The following is a 23,080-nucleotide window of genomic DNA, read 5'->3' on the forward strand; positions in this document are numbered from 1 at the left end:
ACTATGTTCGGAATATCCAGAAAAGATTACAGTCGGCTGCAAATAATAGATAAGAAATAACCCCCCCTTCCCCCCCTGGTAACACTGCGGAGAAAGAACGCGCCATTTCCTGTGAAGAGGAATCTAAGACGCTTCGGCATTGTCATTCTACACAGAGGGGACTTCAGCCTGGCACAAGTGACTGAATCTTCGCCGTGACCATCCTGGAGAGCCATTGTGTTAGTTTCCATGGCAATGGGAGGTAAGTCTTCATCCAGAATAAATAATAAACTGGGGCGGGGAGTAAGAGCTTTGCTCATCGTGGAACGTGACCATCACCCGGCAATAAAAGGTAATGCGGTATACCTGGGCTGACCCTGGCGTAGAGAGGAAGATGAGGACAATGAGTATTATGATACACAATGGCCACCAAACCACTCTTCAATCCACAGATCCCCATATGTGGCCTCCAGAATTCCCTTCAGTCTTGCACAGTTGTTCAGCCTCCTTTTCTGTAAAATAGCTTACTCTGATTTAACTGCACACTGTGAGCTTCTCATAATGTGCATTAGAAGCTGCAGCAAGTCAGATAGCACCCCACCTCATTTCCACGCAAACCCGACTGTCCCTGGCCCTGCCCCTTTTTATTCATTGGATTTCAGTCCTTTCAATCATGGCGGTTCCGCCCAGGGCCGATCCTAGGGTCACAGGCTCCTGGGTGCGGAAATATTTCTGGCGCCCCCACATGGGTGTGATCATTTTCCTAACTCCTCCCCTTTACAAATGTTTCTATGGCAATGACTCAACCACAGAAATTCCCCCCCACAAAGTCTTCATTACTCTGGGATCCTTACATGATCTCTTAACAATAAACAAAATACAGAAAGAGAAGCAGAGAACTTTATTGGGACCTGGAGGGGGGGGCCTCTGTGATGGACACAGAGAGGGCTTCTGTCAGGGAAGGTTCCCCCCGCTGGTGTTACTGCCTGGTATTTGGCGTGCAGTACTGTGGCCCACCACCAGGTGTCTCCCGACAGTCTTGGACTGTCGGGGGAGTTCTTCCCTGGTGGTGCTATGTTATCCTTGGGCTGCAGTACTGGTGTCCACCAGCGGGGGATTCTTGGCAGTATGGAGCATACAGCCCTTCCTGCGTTCAGGTGTAACCTGAACGTAATTAGCAAGCATATATATACCCGGCGTGTGCAATCAGTCCTCACCCTGGTATCTGTCTATTTACCTTGATCCTGATTTTTGGACCCTGATTCTGATCCTTGATCCTTATCCCTGCCTGGACTTTCCTTCCTGATTCCTGCTTCCCTTGGATTCCTACCTCGCAGCCCATCCATCCATCCGCTCCCCTGATTCTGCCAAACCTCTACCTGCTACCGGGCCAGTGCCTCCGCCTGAAGTTCCCGTTTGCCAGCCTGAAGTTCTTGTGCCAGTTTGCCAGCCTGAAGTTCTTGTGCCAGTTTGCCAGCCTGAAGTTCTTGTGCCAGTTTGCCAGCCTGAAGTTCTGGTGCCAGTTTGCCAGCCTGAAGTTCTGGTGCCAGTTTGCCAGCCTGAAGTTCTTGTGCCAGTTTGTCAGCCTGCTGTTCCAGTGCCAACTGCCCAGCCTGCTGTTCCAGTGCCAACTGCCCAGCTTGTTGGTCCAGTGCCAACTGCCCAGCTTGTTGGTCCAGTGCCAACTGCCCAGCTTGTTGGTCCAGTGCCAACTGCCCAGCTTGTTGTTCCAGTGCCAACTGCCCAGCTTGTTGTTCCAGTGCCAACTGCCCAGCTTGTTGTTCCAGTGCCAACTGCCCAGCTTGTTGTTCCAGTGCCAACTGCCCAGCTTGTTGTTCCAGTGCCAACTGCCCAGCTTGTTGTTCCAGTGCCAACTGCCCAGCTTGTTGTTCCAGTGCCAACTGCCCAGCTTGTTGTTCCAGTGCCAACTGCCCAGCTTGTTGTTCCAGTGCCCAACTGCCCAGCTTGTTGTTCCAGTGCCCAACTGCCCAGCTTGTTGTTCCAGTGCCAACTGCCCAGCTTGTTCCAGTGCCAATGGCCCAGCCTGCTGTTCTTTCAGTGCCATCTGCCCAGCCTGTTTCTGTACCAGCTGCCCAGCCTGTTTCTGTACCAGCTGCCCAGCCTGTTTCTGTACCAGCTGCCCAGCCTGTTTCTGTACCAGCTGCCCAGCCTGTTTCTGTACCAGCTGCCCAGCCTGTTTCTGTACCAGCTGCCCAGCCTGTTTCTGTACCAGCTGCCCAGCCTGTTTCTGTACCAGCTGCCCAGCCTGTTTCTGTACCAGCTGCCCAGCCTGTTTCTGTACCAGCTGCCCAGCCTGTTTCTGTACCAGCTGCCCAGCCTGTTTCTGTACCAGCTGCCCAGCCTGTTCCTGTACCAGCGGCCCAGCCTGTTCCTGTACCAGCGGCCCAGCCTGTTCCTGTACCAGCGGCCCAGCCTGTTCCAGTACCAGTTGCCCAGCCTGTTGTTTCTGTGCCAGTTACCCAGCCTGTTCCAGCTGCTCGGCCTGTCGTGCCAATTGCCCAGCCCGACGACCCGGAGCCTCTGTCTGCTGCCCAGCTCGACGACCCGGAGCCTGCTGCCCAGCTCGACGACCCGGAGCCTGCTGCCCAGCTCGACGACCCGGAGCCTGCTGCCCAGCTTGACGACCCGGAGCCTGCTACCCAGCTCGACGACCCGGAGCCTCTGCCTGCTGCCCAGCTCGACGACCCGGAGCCTCTGCCTGCTGCCCAGCCCGATGACCCGGAGCCTCTGTCTGCTGCCCAGCTCGACGACCCGGAGCTTGCTGCCCAGCTCGACGACCCGGAGCTTGCTGCCCAGCTCGACGACCCGGAGCTTGCTGCCCAGCTCGACGACCCGGAGCTTGCTGCCCAGCTCGACGACCCGGAGCTTGCTGCCCAGCTCGGCGACCCGGAGCTTGCTGCCCAGCTCGGCGACCCGGAGCTTGCTGCCCAGCTCGACGACCCGGAGCTTGCTGCCCAGCTCGACGACCCGGAGCTTGCTGCCCAGCTCGACGACCCGGAGCCTCTGCCTGCTGCCCAGCCCGATGACCCGGAGCCTCTGTCTGCTGCCCAGCTCGACGACCCGGAGCTTGCTGCCCAGCTCGACAACCCGGAGCTTGCTGCCCAGCTCGACGACCCGGAGCTTGCTGCCCAGCTCGACGACCCGGAGCTTGCTGCCCAGCTCGGCGACCCGGAGCTTGCTGCCCAGCTCGGCGACCCGGAGCTTGCTGCCCAGCTCGACGACCCGGAGTCTGCTGCCCAGCTTGATTTGCCCCTATCTGCGTCCCAGCTTGATGTACTTTTTGCCCAGCCTAAGATTTCTGTACCCGCTGCCCAGTTTGAGCTGCACTTTGCCCTGTTAAAAGTCATGGACCTTCCTCTGGCCCAACTTGATGTGACTTTTTTTTGCTGCCCAGCTTGACATCACGGACTTCCCCCAGCAACATCTAATTGGAGCTTCCGGAGGCCGCTCCTTTGGGGGTGGGTACTGTCAGGGAAGGTTCCCCCCGCTGGTGTTACTGCCTGGTATTTGGCGTGCAGTACTGTGGCCCACCACCAGGTGTCTCCCGACAGTCTTGGACTGTCGGGGGAGTTCTTCCCTGGTGGTGCTATGTTATCCTTGGGCTGCAGTACTGGCGTCCACCAGCGGGGGATTCTTGGCAGTATGGAGCATACAGCCCTTCCTGCGTTCAGGTGTAACCTGAACGTAATTAGCAAGCATATATATACCCGGCGTGTGCAATCAGTCCTCGCCCTGGTATCTGTCTATTTACCTTGATCCTGAGCCTGTATCCTGACCCTGATTTTTGGACCCTGATTCTGATCCTTATCCCTGCCTGGACTTTCCTTCCTGCTTCCCTTGGATTCCTACCTCGCAGCCCGTCCATCCATCCGCTCCCTGATCCGCTGTGTTCCCATCCTCACCCATCTGCTGACTTCCCCTGTGTATGACCTCGTCCTGGCTTTGTTTATGGATACGGTATCTCCCTTTGTTTGTATATACGGCTAGCTGTTTATTGTGCACTGGTTGTTCCACATGTTTTGTTCACTTATTTGTAAATAAACACCTTTATTTCACTGCATACAGTTTTGGTCTCCTCTGTGTAGGCACACAGTACTGGTCTACTAAACTCTCCTGACAGCTTCTATTAGAGAGTCTGTTAGAAAGACCCCCAGACATAGTACAGATACAGGAGATGGTCAGAGACTGCAGACATGATACAGAAGACGGTCAGAGACTGCAGACATGATACAGGAGACGGTCAGAGACTGCAGACATGATACAGGAGACGGTCAGAGACTGCAGACATGATACAGGAGACGGTCAGAGACTGCAGACATGATACAAGAGACGGTCAGAGACTGCAGACATGATACAGGAGACGGTCAGAGACTGCAGACATGATACAGGAGACGGTCAGAGACTGCAGACATGATACAGGAGACGGTCAGAGACTGCAGACATGATACAGGAGACGGTCAGAGACTGCAGACATGATACAGGAGACGGTCAGAGACTGCAGACATGATACAGGAGACGGTCAGAGACTGCAGACATGATACAGGAGACGGTCAGAGACTGCAGACATGATACAGGAGACGGTCAGAGACTGCAGACATGATACAGGAGACGGTCAGAGACTGCAGACATGGTACAGGAGGTGATCAGAGACTGCAGACAGGATATAGGAGATGGTCCATTAGACACCTTTCACACTGGAGGGGTTTTTCAGGCACTTTAGCGTTAAAAATAGCGCCTGAAAAAAGCCTCATCTGCAATCCAAGTGTGAGAGCCCGGGTGCTTTCACACCGGAGCGGTGCGCTTGCAGGACACCCAAAAATGTCCTGCAAGTAGCTTCTTTGAGGCACTTTCGTGTCTGTATTCACATCGGCGCCCCCACCTCTGCAGGCGCCTGGGTGCAACGCACCCTGCGCACCCTGCCTAGGATCGGCCCTGGTTTCGCCCCACATATGAGTGTTACCTACAGTAGGTGTGCATGCAACTTCTCCAGCCTTTTTACATAACTCCTTCCAAGGGCCAGCCCAAGACCTGCATAAGGGCTCTTGAGAGGAGTACTGAGGCAGGATGCCGTGATGTGTTTAGGAAGCCATGTACAGCACCCTGCTGGTCCTCCCACCAGCCATGATCTGTCTGCATTACCTAGAGAAGCACAGAGACTCAGTGATCATGTATGATAAAAAAAATAAACTCCCACCTCTGCCTTTTACCTATATAGGTAAGCTTATAATAAGCCATTAGGTGGGGTTGAACGGATACCACTTTTTTTAAGTACTCACCGATACCGATTACGGATACTTTTTTTAAAATTTGTGTGACAGTAGCAATAATATGCAGCACTGATGGAAACTGATAGGTGGCACTGATGAGATGTGGACTGTGTCAGTCGTTTTTTATATGTATTCGATTTTTTTTTTTTTTTTACAATTTTATTTTTTAATATATATAAATATTCTTTTTTTTGTTATTATAGATTTTTACAATGCTTGGGGGGTCGGCTGGTGTCAGTGTTTTATTTATTTATATATATATATATATATATATATATATATATATATATATATATATATATATATATATATATTTTACAATTTTAATTTTTAAATATTTATTTATTACAATTCTTTTTTTTTTCTATTAGCCCTGTTGGGGGGGGGGGGGCATTGGTGAGATATCAGGGCCCCTGACATCTTTCCCTTAAGACAGGGAAAGAGACTGAGGACACAGATTCCCTAGTCCCTTTCTCTGCAGCCCCAGCTGCACTGAAAAAGTTAAGCAGTCTTAACTGTTCGGCAGCTGTCCACTGTAACAAAGCCCTCCTCGTCCGTGATAGGTTGAACACTGATACAATGCTGGGAAACTGAATCAGTGTTCCATCCATCACAAAAGAGGAGGAGGCGGGGCTTTGTTACAGTTGATGGCCGCCTAACAGTTAAGACTGCATGACACAGCGGGAGACCGTAATCAAAGGTACATGAGGCTGCAGATGAGCCCAGTGAGGCTGCAGATGGGCCCAGTGAGGCTGCAGGTGGGCACAGTGAGGCTGCAGATGGGCTCTGATGATACAGGTGGGCACAGTGAGGCGGCAGATGGGTACAGTGAGCCTGTAAGTGAGCACTATGAGGCTGCAAATGAGCCCAGTGAGGCTGCAGATGGGCCCAGTGAGGCTGCAGATGGGTACAGTGAGCCTGTAAATGGGCACGGTGAGGCTGCAGATGGGCCCAGTGAGGCTGCAGATGGGCACAGTGAGGCTGCAGATGGGCTCTGATGATACAGGTGGGCACAGTGAGGCTGCAAATGGGTACAGTGAGGCTGCAGATGGGCTCTGATGATACAGGTGGGCCCAGTGAGGCTGCAGATGGGCCCAGTGAGGCTGCATATGGGCACAGTGAGGCTACAGATGGGCTCTGATGATACAGGTGGGCACAGTGAGGCTGCAAATGGGAACAGTGAGGCTGCAAGTGGGCCCAGTGAGGCTGCAGATGGGTACAGTGAGGCTGCAGATGGGCACAGAGAGGCTGCAGATGGGCAAAGAGAGGCTGCAGATGGGCATTGTTTACCAGTAGCTGCTGCATTTCCCACCCCAGGCTTATACTCGAGTCAATACGTTTTCTCATTTTTTTGTGGTAAAATGAGGGCTTATAATCTAGTATAGACGGTAGCTCATGTTAATTTATGTTTCTGGTTACAGGTGGATTGTTGGAGTAATACGAGCAGGAGGGGGAACCTCCTCTTCTACTGTATATAAGTCTGTATTCCTGTTCTAATAAACAGTTCACAGTGAGCAATCAAAGAGCATTGTCTTGTTCTATGGTTCTCAGCGGTTGGAATATCTGATATCTATATTCAGACTGGAAGGAAGCGCTATATGACGAAAGCACGGAGTGGTGGACGTTTCGTCACCGACGTCATCTCGAAAAGCACAATGAAATCGTGAAATCACATCTTCCTATAAGGCAGCATGGAGCAGCAGACATAAAGACCTCCGGTGATCATGCTGACCCGTAAATGAAGTCACACAATTGCCCGTGAATGGAAAATTAAGGGAACATGAAACAAATTTCCTTCCAGCAGCTGCCGCTTTAAAATGGCCGACAAAATCCCTACCAAGCCTTAAAGTAATTCAACAAAGTCTGGAGCTGCCAACCCAGCAGTTATTTCTCACTCCCTCCCAACAGCAGCAGGCGATAATCAAAAGCACAGAACTCTAGTTAATATTTAAGCGGTGAACTCGTGTTACTGTTGAGATGTAAAGGTAATAAATAAGCTTTGGAGGAACTTTTGAAATATAGTCCCAACGTTAGGGTTGCCACCTTTTCTTCACGTCAAACCCGAACATTTTAGCGGCCCGCGGCAGTTTATTTCATAGTATAAACTATATGGCCCGGATTCACATACATTGGCGCATATTTATGCCGGCGTAGCGTATCTAATATACGCTACGCCGATGCAGCGCAGAGAGGCAAGCACCGAATTCACAAAGCACTTGCCTCCCAAACTGCGCTGGGTTCCCTCGGCGTAAGCCGGCGTAGATGGAAGTGGGCGTGAGCCATGCTAATGAGGCGTGACCCCATGCAAATGGTGGCCCGAGTGCCATACAAGTACTTAAAACGAACGGCGCATGCGCCGCCCCGTGGACGTATCCCAGTGCGCATGCTCAGAATCACGTCGGAACTACTCCCTTAGATACGACGGATCACTACCTACGACGTGAACGTAACCTACGCCCAGCCCTATTCACGTACTACGTAAACAACGTAAAATTTGACAGCTGTGTTCCCTGGTCCATACTTTAGCATGAGTTGCGCCACATATATGGGGAATAACTTTACGCCGGACGTACGACTTACGCAAACCGCGTATATTATGCGCCGGGCGCAACTACATTCGTGAATCGACTTATCTCCCTCATCTCCCTCATCTCCATATTTGAATAGGAAATCAATGGGAGCACCACTTACGGCCAGCGTAGCTATGCGCCCACGATACGCCGGCGTAGGAAAGTTACGTCGGTCAGATGAAGCTTATTTTCAGGCGGATCTCAGTTTATGGGCACGGCGCATATTTACACTTACGCGGCGTATCTCGAGATACGTCGGCGTAAGTGCTTTGTGAATCCGGGCCTATATATTTTGCTATTAAATAACATTTATAATCATATGAAGTTAATAACAAGAGTCCCCCTTTACATCAGAGTCCATAGAGTTCCCCTTTTACGTCTGAATCCGCAGGGTTCCCCTTTTACGTCTAAATCCGCAGGGTTCCCCTTTTACGTCTGAATCCGCAGGGTTCCCCTTTTCCGTCTCAAATCCGCAGAGTTCCCCTTTTCCGTCTGAAATCCGCAGGGTTCCCCTTTTCCGTCTGAAATCCGCAGGGTTCCCCTTTTCTGTCTGAAATCCGCAGGGTTCCCCTTTTCCGTCTGAAATCCGCAGGGTTCCCCTTTTCCGTCTGAAATCCGCAGGGTTCCCCTTTTCCGTCTGAAATCCACAGGGTTCCCCTTTTCCGTCTGAAATCCGCAGGGTTCCCCTTTTCCGTCTGAAATCCGCAGGGTTCCCCTTTTCCGTCTAAAATCCGCAGGGTTCCCCTTTTTCGTCTGAATCCGCAGGGTTCCCCTTTTCCGTAAGGGATGCTCTGGAAACCCTGATTTAAGGAGGAACACTGAGAAGGCCAATGTACGGAGAAGACTCTGATGTAAGGGGAAACACTGAGGCCTCTGGTGTAAAGGGGAACTCTGATGCAAGGGGTGCTCTGAGAACCCTGATTTGCCTTAGTGTACGCACTCAGAGGCAGGAGAGAGAAGGTAGACCTCATAATCCCCCTCCATGCAAAGTGCACTTGGAAGTGCAGTCACTGTAGATCCGAGGGGGACATGCAAGGAAAATAAAAAACAACATTATAGCTTGCACATGATTGGATGATAAAATCAGCAGAGCTTCCCCTCATTTCAGATCTACCCCTCAGATTTCCAGCGACTGCTTTTCCAAGTGCACTTTGCACTTTAAGTGCAAAGTGGATTTGCCTTTAGTAAATAACCCCCGTTATCTTTTACTTTTTGCTATATTAAATATCCCAATTATTAAAAAAAAAACATTTCCTCAGTTTAGGCCGATACGTATTCTTCCACATATTTTTGGTAAAAAAATAGAAATCGCAATAAGCGTTTATCGATTGGTTTGCGCAAAAGCTATAGCGTCTACAATATTGGGGATAGTTTTATGCCATGTTTATGATTTATTATTTCTACTCATAATGGCGGCGATCTGCAATTTTTATCGGGACTGCGGCATTATGGCGGACACATCGGACACTTTTGACACTATTTTGGGACATATGGCATTTATACAGCGATCAGTGCTATGAAAATGCACTGATTACTGTGTAAATGTCACTGGTAGGAAAGAGGTTAACAGTAGGGGGCAATCACGGGGTTAACTGTGTTACCTAAGGGGTGATTCTAACTGTGGGAGGGTGGGACTGCCTGGGGGAGGAGACTTATTGTCATTCATACTTGGTAACTATGAACAACAGATCGCTCTCCTCACTCCTGACAGCACAGAGATCTGAAATTGTTTACAAGAAAACAAAAACGGGAGGGGCCCAGCCGGGCCTGTAAGGGGCCATGGGGACCATCAGCCCCCTTACAGATGTAATGCATAAAAAGATTTAAAAAAAAATGTGAGGGGCCCCTTACAGGTGTAATGCCTGTATCCCCCCTGATGGTGGCCCTGTTGACAGATCTCTGTTCTGTTTGTGTGTGAAGCGATCGCAACTGCTGGGCATTGGCTCCAGCGTCACAGGCGTGCGAGTCCCCTAGTGGTCAAAAGGTGAACCCACGTACAGCTACGATGGCTTACCCAGGGGAGCCAACCTGCCGCAGTATGACTGTGTGGCTGGTCGGAAAGGGGTTAAAGTTCATATGTGTGTGTGCAGGGCCGCCATCAGGGGGGTACAGGCAGTACACCTGTAAGGGGCCCGGATGGCAACCCCCTATTTTTTTTTCATTAATTTTGTGTTCGTCAGCACCCAAAGCCCCCCCCCCCCTTGACCTGTAAGGGGCCCGAGTCGTAATCTTTTTTTTTTTGTATGTCAGCACTCAAAGCCCCCCAACCTCAATTTGTGGGCCCCACCACTTCTCAATTTGTGCCACCCCCACCCCGCGTCTCAATCAGCCCCCCCCCCCCGCTTCTCAATTCGTGCCCCCTGCTTGTCAATTCGCATCAGGCCCCCCAGTTCTTAATTTGTGGCAGCACCCCCCTCGGTTTTCTGCTCCACCAGGGGGCCCATCAGGGCCGCCATCAGGAATTATGGGGCCCCTTACACACAGCTTTGGGCATAGGCCCCCTGGGAAAGAGAACCGGAAAGGGGGGGGGGGTGCTGCCGCCTGAAATTGAGAAGCGGGGGGGGACCTTTACAAAAAAAAAAATAAGAAATAAAAAAAATATATATACATATAATATAATAAAAAGAAAAAAAAAAAGAAAAAATATATCTATATTTAAAAAGGGGGGTTGCCATCCGGGACCTCTGGTCCCTTTTAATAAAAAGATAAAAAAATAAACCTCTGGGCCCTTAAAAAAAAAAAAAATATTTATATAAAAAAAAAACATTTATGAAAATAAAAAAATTGTCCCTTTAATAAAAATTAAAATAAAAAAATATTAAAAAAAATACATATTTTCTATAACAAATAAAATAAAAAAAGGGGGGTTGCCATTCGGGCCCCTGGGGACCTCCAGACCTCTAAAAAAAAAATTGGCCCTTTTAATAAAAAATAAAAATATATTAAAATATATATATATTTTTTTGTAAAAAATAAATAAAAAAAAGGGGACCCCTAAAAAAAAAAAGGGGGGTTGCCATCCGGGCCCCTGTGGACCTCCGGGCCCCTTACAGGTGTACTGCCTGTACCCCCCTGATGGCGGCCCTGGGGCCCATGCCTGAAGCTGTGTAAGGGGCCCCATAATTCCTGATGGCGGCCCTGTGTGTGTAAAGGCAGGTGTCCCAATACTTTTGGTAATATAGTGAAGAATAGATGTAATGGCCATGTGGTGTATCTTATTGTTACGATAGAAGATAACAGAGTTTACAAACCTCAGAAAGAAAAAAAAAAGATTCTCCCACTCACAAGATTTTTATTTTTATTTTTTGTGCTTCCATTCACTGTGTCCTTGAATGTGCAGATTCACAGCTCTGCCCCTAGTGTTCTCTTACTAATAGGTTTTTATTGAGTGTTTTGACATGTACAGCAGTATATTGTGAAAGTAGGAAAATATACATAGGAAGGAGACCATATGTCTAGATATACTAAACATATGGTCTGGTATACAGCTAGATATAGTTATACAAATGATACAAATTATTAGATAAAAACGTAACAAATGCTCAGAATACAGACCATATGTATTATGACTAACTGCCAAGCGGCATCTGTAATCATATAGATGTAGTATCCTAAATTGTAAAATGTAAAAGTGTTTTTTTTTTTTTTTTTTCCATAAAAGTGAAAAACATTCCTCGACAAAAAAAAAAAAAGGATCTGGCTGTGGATCCTAGCAAAAATATGTTTAATCCGAGGATAATTATAAAAAAAAAACAGTGGAACCTCGGTTTAAGAGTAACTTGGTTTGAGAGCGTTTTGATTTGCGAGCAACTTTTAATGTTTTTTTAATTCTGACTCGGTTTGCGAGTGTTGCAAAATTCAAGCTAAATAGGCCTGCAGTACCTCATTTGGCCTGAGGTACGGGGGCGCAGAAACCGAGCACAGCTGAAAATAGGCCTGCAGTACCTCATTTGGCTTGAGGTACGGGGGGAGCACAGCCGAAAATAGGCCTGCAGTACCTCATTTGGCCTGAGGTACAGGAGGCGCAGAAGCCGAGCAGAGTCGAAAATAGGCCTGCAGTACCTCATTTGGCCTGAGGTACGGGGGGCGCAGAAGCCGAGCACAGCCAAAAATAGGCCTGCAGTACCTCATTTGGCCTGAGGTATGGGGGGGCGCAGAAACTGAGCAGAGCCGAAAATAGCCCTGCAGTACCTCATTTGGCCTGAGGTACAGGAGGCGCAGAATCCGAGCAGAGCCGAAAATAGGCCTGCAGGACCTCATTTGGCCTGAGGTACGGGGGGTGCAGAAACCGAGCACAGCCAAAAATAGGCCTGCAGTACCTCATTTGGCCTGAGGTACGGGGGGTGCAGAAACCGAGCACAGCCAAAAATAGGCCTGCAGTACCTCATTTGGCCTGAGGTACGGGGGGTGCAGAAACCGAGCACAGCCAAAAATAGGCCTGCAGTACCTCATTTGGCCTGAGGTACGGGGGCGCAGAAGCCGAGCAGAGCATAAAATAGGCCTGCAGTATTTCATTTGGCCTGAGGTATGGGAGGCGCAGAAGCCGAGCACAGCCGAAAATAGGCCTGCAGTACCTCATTTGGCCTGAGGTACGGGGGGCGCAGAAACCGAGCACAGCCAAAAATAGGCCTGCAGTACCTCATTTGGCCTGAGGTACGGGGCGCCAAAACCGAGCACAGCCAAAAATAGGCCTGCAGTACCTCATTTGGCCTGCGGTACGGGGCGCAGAAGCCGAGCACAGCCGAAAATAGGCCTGCAGTACCTCATTTGGCCTGCGGTACGGGGCGCAGAAGCCGAGTGGAGCCGAAAATAGGCCTGCAGTACCTCATTTGGCCTGAGCTACGGGGGGCGCAGAAACCGAGTGGAGCCGAAAATAGGCCTGCAGTACCTCATTTGGCCTGAGCTACGGGGGGCGCAGAAACTGAGTGGAGCCAAAAATAGGCCTGCAGTACCTCATTTGGCCTGAGGTACGGGGCGCCAAAACCGAGCACAGCCGAAAATAGGCCCGCAGTACCTCATTTGGCCTGCGGTACAGGGCGCAGAAACCGAGCACAGCCAAAAATAGGCCTGCAGTACCTCATTTGGCTTGAGGTATGGGGGGAGCAGAGCCGAAAATAGGCCTGCAGTACCTCATTTGGCCTGAGGTACGGGGGGGCGCAGAAACCGAGCACAGCCAAAAATAGGCCTGCAGTACCTCATTTGGCCTGAGGTACGGGGGCACAGGAGCTGAGAAAAGCCGAACATTGGCCATTTGGCCTGAGGTACGGGGGGCGCAGGAAACAAGCCAAAGTGTCCTCGGGCCTTTTTAGCTGTTTTTTTGGCGCTCTCTGACGCCCACCTCTGGCCGCATGCAGTATTGCATCCCATTGAAGTCAAAGCGGAACAAATTATTTTCTCTTCCGTTGACTTCTATGGGGAAACTCGCTTTGATATGCGAGTACTTTGGATCACCAGCATTCTCCTGGAACGGATTATGCTCGTAATCCGAGGTTCAACTCTATGTAAACCCAACACTATTCCTGATATGCGCCTGCTGTACCATGTACTTGTACAGATATAGTTATAAAAATGATACAAATAATTGATAAATAACAAATAAATAAATAAAACAAAAGTGGAAGTCAAGTGACTTGTGATTGGCTAATCCTTGCCAAAACACTTGAATTTCGGCTTCAGAACCAGAATAGCAGTCACCTCTGCGCCTCTCTTATTCGGTATGCTGACGGGTAGCGCTGTCGCTGGAATAATCTATTCTTAAATGCTTCATCAAACCTGTTCATTGCAGATGAGAAGAGTAAAGTGATAAATTTGGCTAAATGGGAATGCATATGCCTGACACGCAACTTAATCAGAATTTTTTTTTTTTTTTTCCCTCTTATCCTTTTTTTTTTTTTTTCTGTCTGTAAGGCAAGCTGTTCCACGTCGCATGACATTTAAAAAATTATGTTCTCTTCTGCCACTTATTTTGTTCTTTGCAGGCAGTTACACATTCATTTGCGCACACCATTGTTCGACGGACATTTCATAAAAAGAATAAGAGAACGATAAAGCAGTATGATTAGTCTTAACAGCTGGATCCAGACGGTGATTTTTTCTTTTTGCATAAATGAGAATTGCTTGAAGTGCCTTCTATATTTGTATTATTTCACCTTTTTTTTTTACAGAAGTCAAAATGATACATAATAAAAAAAAAAAAAAACAAGTTCTAGGAGAGAGATGAAGGATTAATTATAAAATGAAAAGGTCACGTATTTATCACGCAGTTGGGGTACTTCGCAAAGCGTACATTAGCAGGTGTTTTACTTTTTAGAGAAAAATTAACTTTTTTTTTAACCACTTGCTTACTGGGCACATATACCCCCCTCCTGCCCAGGTGAAATTTCAGCTTTCGGCACTGCGTCGCTTTAACTAACAATTGCGCGGTCGTGCGACGTGGCTCCCAAACAAAATTGACGTCCCCTTTTCCCCAAAAATAGAGCTTTCATTTGGTGGTATTTGATCGCCTGTGCGGTTTTTATTTTTTGCGCTGTAAACAAAAAAGAGCGACAATTTTGAAAAAAATACAATATTTTTAACTTGTTGCTATAATAAATATCCCAATTTAAAAAAACAAAAACTATTTTTTTTTCTCAGTTTAGGCCGATACGTATTCTTCTACATATTTATGGTAAAAAAAAAAAAATCGTAATAAGCGACTGGTTTGCGCAAAAGTTATAGCGCCTACAAAATAAGGGACAGAATTATTATTTTTTATTATTTTTTTTTTTTTTACTAGAAATGGTGGCGATCTGCGATTTTTATTGGGACTGCGACATTATGGCGGACACATCGGACACTTTTGACACATTTTTGGCGCCATTCACATTTATACTGCGATCAGTGCTATAAATATGCACTAATTACTGTATAAATGTGACTGGCATTGAAGGGGTTAACACTAGGTGGTGAGGAAGGGGTTAAATGTGTACCCTAATTAGTGTTCTAACTGTGGGGGGAGGGGGGTGACTGGGGGGTGACCGATCTGTGTCCCTATGGACAAGGGACACAGATCGGTCTCCTCTCCAGAGACAGGACGCTGTCTCTGTGTAAAACGGCAATGAGAGATGATCTCATATGTTTACATATGAGATCATCTCTCATTGGCCGCACAGATCGCATCGCAAACGGCCACTCTGATTGGCCGTTCGCGGCGATCTGTGATTGGCTGTGTCCAAGGGACACGGCCAGCACAGCAGTTCCCCGCTGCGCGCTCTGGAGCGCGCAAAGAGGCGGACGTCAATTGACGTCCACTTGGATTTTGGGATCCGCGCTGTAGCCGTCATTTGACTATAGCGCGGGTCCCAAGAGGTTAAGATAGCTAAAAAAAAAGGTAAATTGTGAGTTAACCGTTCGAGGACCCCCGCACGCCAATATACGTCTGCAGAATGGCACGGCTGGGCACAACGGCGTACACAGGGGCGGACTGACCATTAAGGCACTTAGGCACTGCCCGAGGGCCCCATGCCACTAGGGGGCCCCATCAGGGTTGCCAGGCTCAGTAAAACCAGGGACAGTATGTAAAAGTCTGTGGCCCAGATTCTGGTAGAATCGCGCAAAACTGTGCGGGCGTAACGTATCTCATTTACGTTACGCCGCCGCAAGTTTTACAGGCAAGTGCTTTATTCACAAAGCACTTGCGTGTAAAGTTGCGACGGCATAGCCTAAATCACCCGGCGCAAGCCCGCCTAATTCAAATTAGGCGGGTAGGGGGCGTGTAGCATTTAAATTAAGCGCGTTCCCGCCCCGAACGTACTGCGCATGCGCCGTCCAAAAAATATCCCAAATGAATTGTTTTGATCGGTCAAAGGACAAGTCACACTCATCCAGGGATGGACTGGCCATTGGGACTATCGGGAGTTTCCCAGTGGGCCGATGGCTCAGTGGGCCAGCTTCAGTGACGGCGGACCGCCGCCCCCCTCCGCTCCTCTGTTGCTCCCTCCCCGCAGCGCTCACCTCCTCTCCCTCCCTGCAGTGCTCACCTGGAAGGAACAGGGAACCGGGGGGGGGGGGTGACAGAGGAGGAGCATGGGGGGGACCAGAAGGAGCACGGGGGAGGGGACAGACAGCTGACTCAATAGCTATGGCCTGGGAGTTTCTCACTCGTGCCAAATCTTGTCCCAAACTGATTCTTTGCCCCGGGTGAAATAATGTCTAGCTTCCCCACTAATAAAGTACAGGGTGGGCCATTTATATGGATACACCAAAAACAAAAGTTGGATTCAAAATGGCCGACTTTAAAATGGCCGCCATGGTCACCACCCATCTTGAAAAGTTTCCCCCCTTACATATACTAATGTGCCACAAACAGGAAGTTAATATCACCAACCATTTACCACATATTTAGGTGTATCCATTGTAAGGGGTTAGCTCGGTAGCGGGGTGTGTGACCCCTGGATGGGTTCACCACACACTGAATTTATACACACAGGCAGTCGAAGACGGTTGAAAACAAAGATTTTGGTTTATTCTTCCATCTTGCTGGAAACAAGTGCAAGCATCCAAACAGCATAAACAAAATCAAACATAAAATAAACCCTGGCCACTTGGGGTGTCTACCTTCACCACACAGGAACCGATCTATGGAGTCTGGCACAGCCTAGTGCTGGGCAGACATTGCTGGTCATACAGCAGAAAAACAATAGTCTTTTGATTTTTATCACACAGATAAATCAATCACCTCCTCACCTCCTCAGAAGACTTTCAGCTACTGCTCTCCTTTCACTCAGAAAGCCTCAGGATGCAGCAAATCAGTGGTAATCCTCTGGATTACTTATAGAGGCCTTAATTGCCTCATTCTGAACAGCTGAAGTTTTTCAACGCCCTTAGACCCTTTCTGGCTACTTTTGCAGCCGACGCCTAATAACAATTGGTGTATTGTCTAAACAAGGCAGAAATGTATGTCCCGTCTGTGACAACACCCACAGATTTATCTGACTTCCTGTCACACCATATAAATGGCCCACCCGGGTGGATCCATATAAATGGCCCACCCTGTAGAATGGCTAGTGGCTAGTGAAGGGGGAGAAGGGGCTTGGGTGGCCAGTGGGGCGGGAGTTGTCTGGCCGCCATGGGAGAGACCTGTCAAAGTGGGCCAGTCTGGATGAAGTCCAGGGCCAATTTTTTGTCCCAGTCCAGCCCTGCACTCATCTCATTATCCGATCAAAATCTAATTCTGTTCATTAAATTCGCATGGAAGTCTGACCAGAAGTCGTAGGGCAAAGTCGGGTCGGAAGTCACGCGACTTTCGTGTCTCCCCGGTTTCAAATGGCCTTTCTTAATGGAAAGGGTTGGAGCTTTTTTAGAAAAAAGGATACTGGTTTTGTATATTGTCACACGCCAATAAATTATTCATAAAGGCCCAGATTCACAAAGCACTTACGTCGACGTATAACACGTTACGCCGACGTATGTGTGCGGCAGACCCACAAACCAACATGCGCCTAAAATCAGGCTACACCCCGCCGATGTAGCTTGCACACGCCGTCGTAGGGTTGATCCACATATGTGCTGGACGCATGGTGCTGCTCCCATTGATTAGCCATTCAAACATGCAAATGAGGGAAATACGCCAATTCACGAACGTGCGTGTGCCCGGCGCATGCTACGCGAGATGCGCATAAATTGTACGTCCGGCGTAAAGTTATTCCCCATAAATGAGGTGTAACCCGGCAACAGACATGCACAGGTCTACACCAGGGAACACAAGCTGGCGTATTGTGCGTTGGAACGTGTGTCTGGCTGGGCGTACGTTATGTTCACGGCGTACGCGGTGATCCGACGTAGCTTAGGCAGTTGTGAGCAGGCGCAGGGGGGTCCTCTGTATGCGTCCACGTCACGGCGCATGCACAGTTCGTGATACATACCTGTCTCGTGCTCGGTCCATCATTTGCATGGGGTCACGCCCACTTCCACCTACGCCGGCGTGCGCCTTCAAAACCTACGCCACTCTGGCGCAGCGTTGGGAGCAATGGCTTACTGAATGCAATGCTTGCCTCTCCGCGCTACGTTGGCGTGGCGTACGGTGTGTGCTCTACGGCGGCGTAATGTGCGCCTTGCTCTCTGTGAATCTGGGCCAAAGACTTGTTGAAGGGTCTAATTTCTCCTACTTGGAGTCCATCTATAAACTGCTGACCACAGTCCTCCTATGGTAAACCGGATAAATAATAAACATGTATCATCGTCAGAGGCTCCCTACTTGCCTTCTTGTCCACCATTGTCTCCAATATACCACCCGCTGAAACTCTTCTGTTTACTGTCTTCCATTCGCTGCTTCAACATCTGCATCACACCGGGCTCGTCTCGGCTTTATTACATGTATGAGCATATGGAGGAAGCCCTCAGAGGTGATTATATGTGCAAATGGCCATTAGGAAGTAATAAGGGCTCTTGTTTATAAATAGCGAGCTACGTGTGCGCGGGGTGTTTATAACCGACACATGCCAATAATTGGGCTTATGGCAGCAATATGGCTCGCAAATTACAGGAATGGAAAGCGACCCCCCCCCCCCCACCTGCTAATGCTTCTCGCTTTAATTATTCCTTTGTGAACAAAATTATTCATTATGTTTCTGTGCTGTCCAGGGTCTGGGCAGTGCAGGCGGTTTGCAATAACTGCGGCGATTGGTGAACAAAAAGGTTATTAGAGTGGACACTTTTTTTGGGTGAATAGGTAGGGGTACAATGTACCCCATACTCATTCAACTAGGGTGGGGGGGCCGGGATCTGGGGGTCCCCTTATTAAAGGGGGCTCCAAGATTCCGAAGAGCCTCCTGCCCGCAGACCCTGACGACCTACGGCCAGGGTTGTCGGGAAGAGGCCAGGGGTGGACTGACAACTCATGGGCCCCCGGGAAATAGGGGATTATGGGGCCCCCAGGCAATAGGAGATTATGGTGCCACACAGTATACACACACACACACACACAAACAGTATACACACACACGGGCAAATCCACATAGAAATAGATGGGCGCAGCGTATGTGAGATACGCTACGCCGCTGTAACTTACTTTTGGCCGGTTCGAATCCCCAAAGAATTTGCGCCGTAAGTTAGTCTATCTCTGGCGGCGGAATTCAAATCGGCGATTAGGGGGCGTGTTTCATTTAAATGAAGCGCGTCCCCGCGCCGAATGAACTGCGCATGCTCCGTTTCAAAATGTTCCGCCGTGCATTGCGCTAAATGACGTCGCAATGACGTAATTTTTTTTAACTTAGACGTGAATTACGTCCATCCTGATTCACAAACAACTTGCGCAAAAAAAAAAAAAAAAAACGCGGGAACGACGGCCATACTTAACATGACAGGTCTAACTATACGCGGCGAAATACCAGCTTTAACTATACGCCGGAAAAAGCCGACTAGAGACGGCGTAAAAAAATGCGCCGGCCGCTCGTACGTTCGTGGATCGTTGGAAATAGCTAATTTGCATACCCGACGCGGGAAAACGACGTGAACGCCACCCAGCGGACGCCGAAGTATTGCATCTTAGATCCGAAGGCGAACAAGGACGTACACCTGTCGGATCTAACCCAGATGCCGTCGTATTTTGGTTTGAGGATTCAAACCAAAGATACGACGCAGGTAATTTGAAAGTACGCCGGCGTATCAGTAGATACGCCGGTGTACTCGCTCTGTGGATCTGCCCCACAGACATACAAAATACACACACAGACATACTGTACAATATACACACACAATATACATGCACACACACACAGAAAAGGTAATGGAGAGGCGGGGCAGTTATAATCTTGGGATTTAAAAAAAACACAGAATTTTACATACTGTCCCTGGTTTTACTGAGGCTGGCAACCCTGATGAGGCCCCCTAGTGGCATGGGGCCCTCGGGCAGTGCCCAAATGGTCAGTCCGCCCCTGAAAGAGGCCCTTGTCCTCATCAATATGGGGACAAGGTGCTTTGGTGCTCTGCCCCAAAGCACCCACCCCAATGTTGAGGGCATGCGGCCTGGTACGGTTCAGGAGGGGGGGCTTGCTCTTCCCCACCCCCTTTCCTGACCGGCAGGGCTGTGTGCTCGGATAAGGGTCTGATATGGATTTTGAGGGGGATCCCCATGGTGTTTTTTTGGCGATGGGGCTTCCCCTTAAAATCCATACCAGACCGAAGGGCCTGGTATGCTTTTGGATGGAGAACCTATGCCGTTTTTTGAATTCTTCCTAAAGATTTATACCAGACACAGTGCCCGGTATTGTCGGGGATCGAAGTCGGATCCCTGTTCATTGAAGTCGGATGCATGTTGGGCTTCAAGTTTCCTACGGCTACTCCGGTTTCCTCCTACACTCCTAAGACATGCTGGTAAGTTAGTTGGCCCTAGTCAAGCACGTCGGGAGCCTTCATGTAAGACCGCGCTATATCAAGATACCTCTCAACCCAACTCAACTCAAGTCGCAGGGCATAGGTGTGCGCAGCCTATTGCATTAGGATGTGCACCCCAGAGATCAAACACATAGTACTGATCACTCACAATGAAAGGGAAGGTGCCGGTAAGTTACATATTTACCTACCCCTTCCCCCACTCACCCTAAAACATCCCCCCAGCAAAAGCTGGAGGGAGAGGAGAGTAGGGAAGCCAGAAATGCTGCGGGGGGAAGGACGGGAAACCAGGGCAGTAGGGGGAATCTGTGCTTCACAGGGTGATTAGGGTGTGCCTGGGCACACCTGACACACCCTGTGCCCACGCCTATGTCGCAGGGCAAAGTCGGATCCAAAGTAGTAAGACCAGTGGCGGCTGGTGCTCAATTTTTTTTTGGGGGGGTGCAAACAAAAAAGAAAATAATTGCAGCCTCACTGTGCCCATCAAATGCAGCCACTGTGCCATCAATTGTCACCACTGTGCCATGCCATCAAATGCAGTCACTGTGCCATGCCATCAAATGCAGCCACTGTGCCATGCCATCAAACGCAGCCACTGTGCCAGGGCCGGCCCTACCATGGGACCCGATGGTACCATTGTACCAGGCAGCACTTTCAGGGGGGCAGCAAATTTCCTGCCCGCACGCCATCCCATTCCACCAGCTCCACTCTCCACTCCACTGTGGGGCTAATTGCTGCCCGACCGCTCCTCCCGTTCCGCTCCACTGTGGGGTTAATTGCATGAATAGAGCCATAACAGGTCCACTTTAGTTATCATGATATAAAATAATGGATGTGGGGGCATTTTGGTGGGCGTAATTTTTTTTTTTTTTGGGGGGGGGGGCAGCATTTCATTCTTGGTACCAGGCAGCACAATGTCTTGGGCCATGCCATCAAACGCAGCCACTGTGCCATCAAATGCAGTCACTGTGCCATCAAATGCAGCCACTGTGCCATCAAATGCAGCCACTGTGCCATGCCATCAAATGCAGCCACTGTGCCATGCCATCAAACGCAGCCACTGTGCCATGCCATCAAACGCAGCCACTGTGCCATCAATTGTCACCACTGTGACATGCCATCAAATTCAGCCACTGCCATCAAACGCAGCCACTGTGCCATCAATTGTTGCCACTGTGCCAATTGTCACCACTGTGCCCTTTAATTGTCACCACTGTGCCCATTGATGTCACTGTGCCCTTCGTCGCAGCTGTGCCCTGTAAAATGTCTATGTTATTAGTCAGTGGCAGTGCGGAGCCACAGGGGGCGGCATTCCAGCGCCCTCTATCGACGAACCGCCACTGAGTAAGACTGTCGTGTCGTACCAGTGTGAACCCGGCCTTAATGTTGTATTAATAATTACCAATCTTTAATAATGTATGCCTTTTATGCCTGTCTGGAGTCCACCTTTACAGCTCATATAATCAGGCATGAATCAGTGTTAGCTCCTTAGACAGAAACATATTTTATTTATATTATAATTCCTCCCTTTACACCACAGGCTCATTTTCCATGTTAAAACGTCCTTTTGAAGTCCAGTCACCGAGCGCCCTTCCTAAAATTCTGATCAGCAAAAGTCACTGAAGTGGAATCCTGATTTCGCACACACTTCTGTAGAGAGCGTTAGAAAAAATTGAGACCTCGATAAAATCTATGCAGGAATACAATGAATATTCAAATAAGCCGGCCGCACACAAAAAAAAAAAAAACCCCATTGACTCCTATGCCAGCTCGCGGTTCCAAGATGGTAGTTGATGGTTTATTGAACACATTCTTGTTCTATAGCGGCATTAAAAAATACGACAGGTGATGGATGATAAAGAACAAAGGGAGGTTTTCTGATGACAAAGAAAGCTGAAAGGGTTTTCTTAATTACATTAGAAACACATGTCCTAATTTACAGAATTAATTGTGGCGGAGTTCATCACTTCATGTCAGGACCGCGCATATCTCAGCGCTGCGATGGGGCTGATTGTAAATGGAGAATCACACGGGAGACAAAAGGTTTATTTCTACCAGAAAAAGGTTTTATTTTAGGTGCAAAAATACAAGAATCCTACTTAGGAAATATAAAGAGGGGGTGTCACAAAAACAGCAGAAGGGTGGGCACTGCCCTGGGGTAGGGATCATAGAGCAATGCAAAAAGAAAATTCCATGTGGCCTGGAGCAGTGATTCGTTAAAGCAGGGGTCCCCAAACTTTTTTAACCACTTAACCCCCCCCGGACCATATTGCTGGTCAAAGACCAGAGCACTTTTGGCGATTTGGCACTGCGTTGCTTTAACTGACAATTGCGCGGTCGTGCGACGTGGCTCCCAAACAAAATTGACGTCTTTTTTTCCCCACAAATAGAGCTTTCTTTTGGTGCTATTAGATCGCCTCTGCGGTTTTTAGTTTTTGCGCTATAAACAAAAATAGAGCGACAATTTTGAAAAAAATTAATATTTTTTAACTTTTTGCTATAATTATCCCCCAAAAATATAAAAAACCTTTTTTGTTCCTCAGTTTAGGCCGATACGTATTCTTCTACATAGTTTTTCGTAAAAAAAAATCGCAATAAACGTGTGATTGGTTTGCGCAAAAGTTATAGCGTTTATAAAATAGGGGGTATTTTTATTAATATTTTTTTTTTTACTAGTAATGGCGGCGATCAGCGATTTTTTTTCCGGTACTGCGACATTATGGCGGACACTTCGGACACTTTTGACACATTTTTGGGACCATTGGCATTTTTATAGCGATCAGTGCTATAAAAATGCATTGGATTACTATAAAAATGCCACTGGCAGTAAAAGGGTTAACACTAGGGGGCGGGGAAGGGGTTAAGTATGTCCCC

This window comes from Rana temporaria, chromosome 9 (assembly GCF_905171775.1).
Source record: "Rana temporaria chromosome 9, aRanTem1.1, whole genome shotgun sequence".
Classification (NCBI taxonomy): Eukaryota; Metazoa; Chordata; class Amphibia; order Anura; family Ranidae; genus Rana; species Rana temporaria.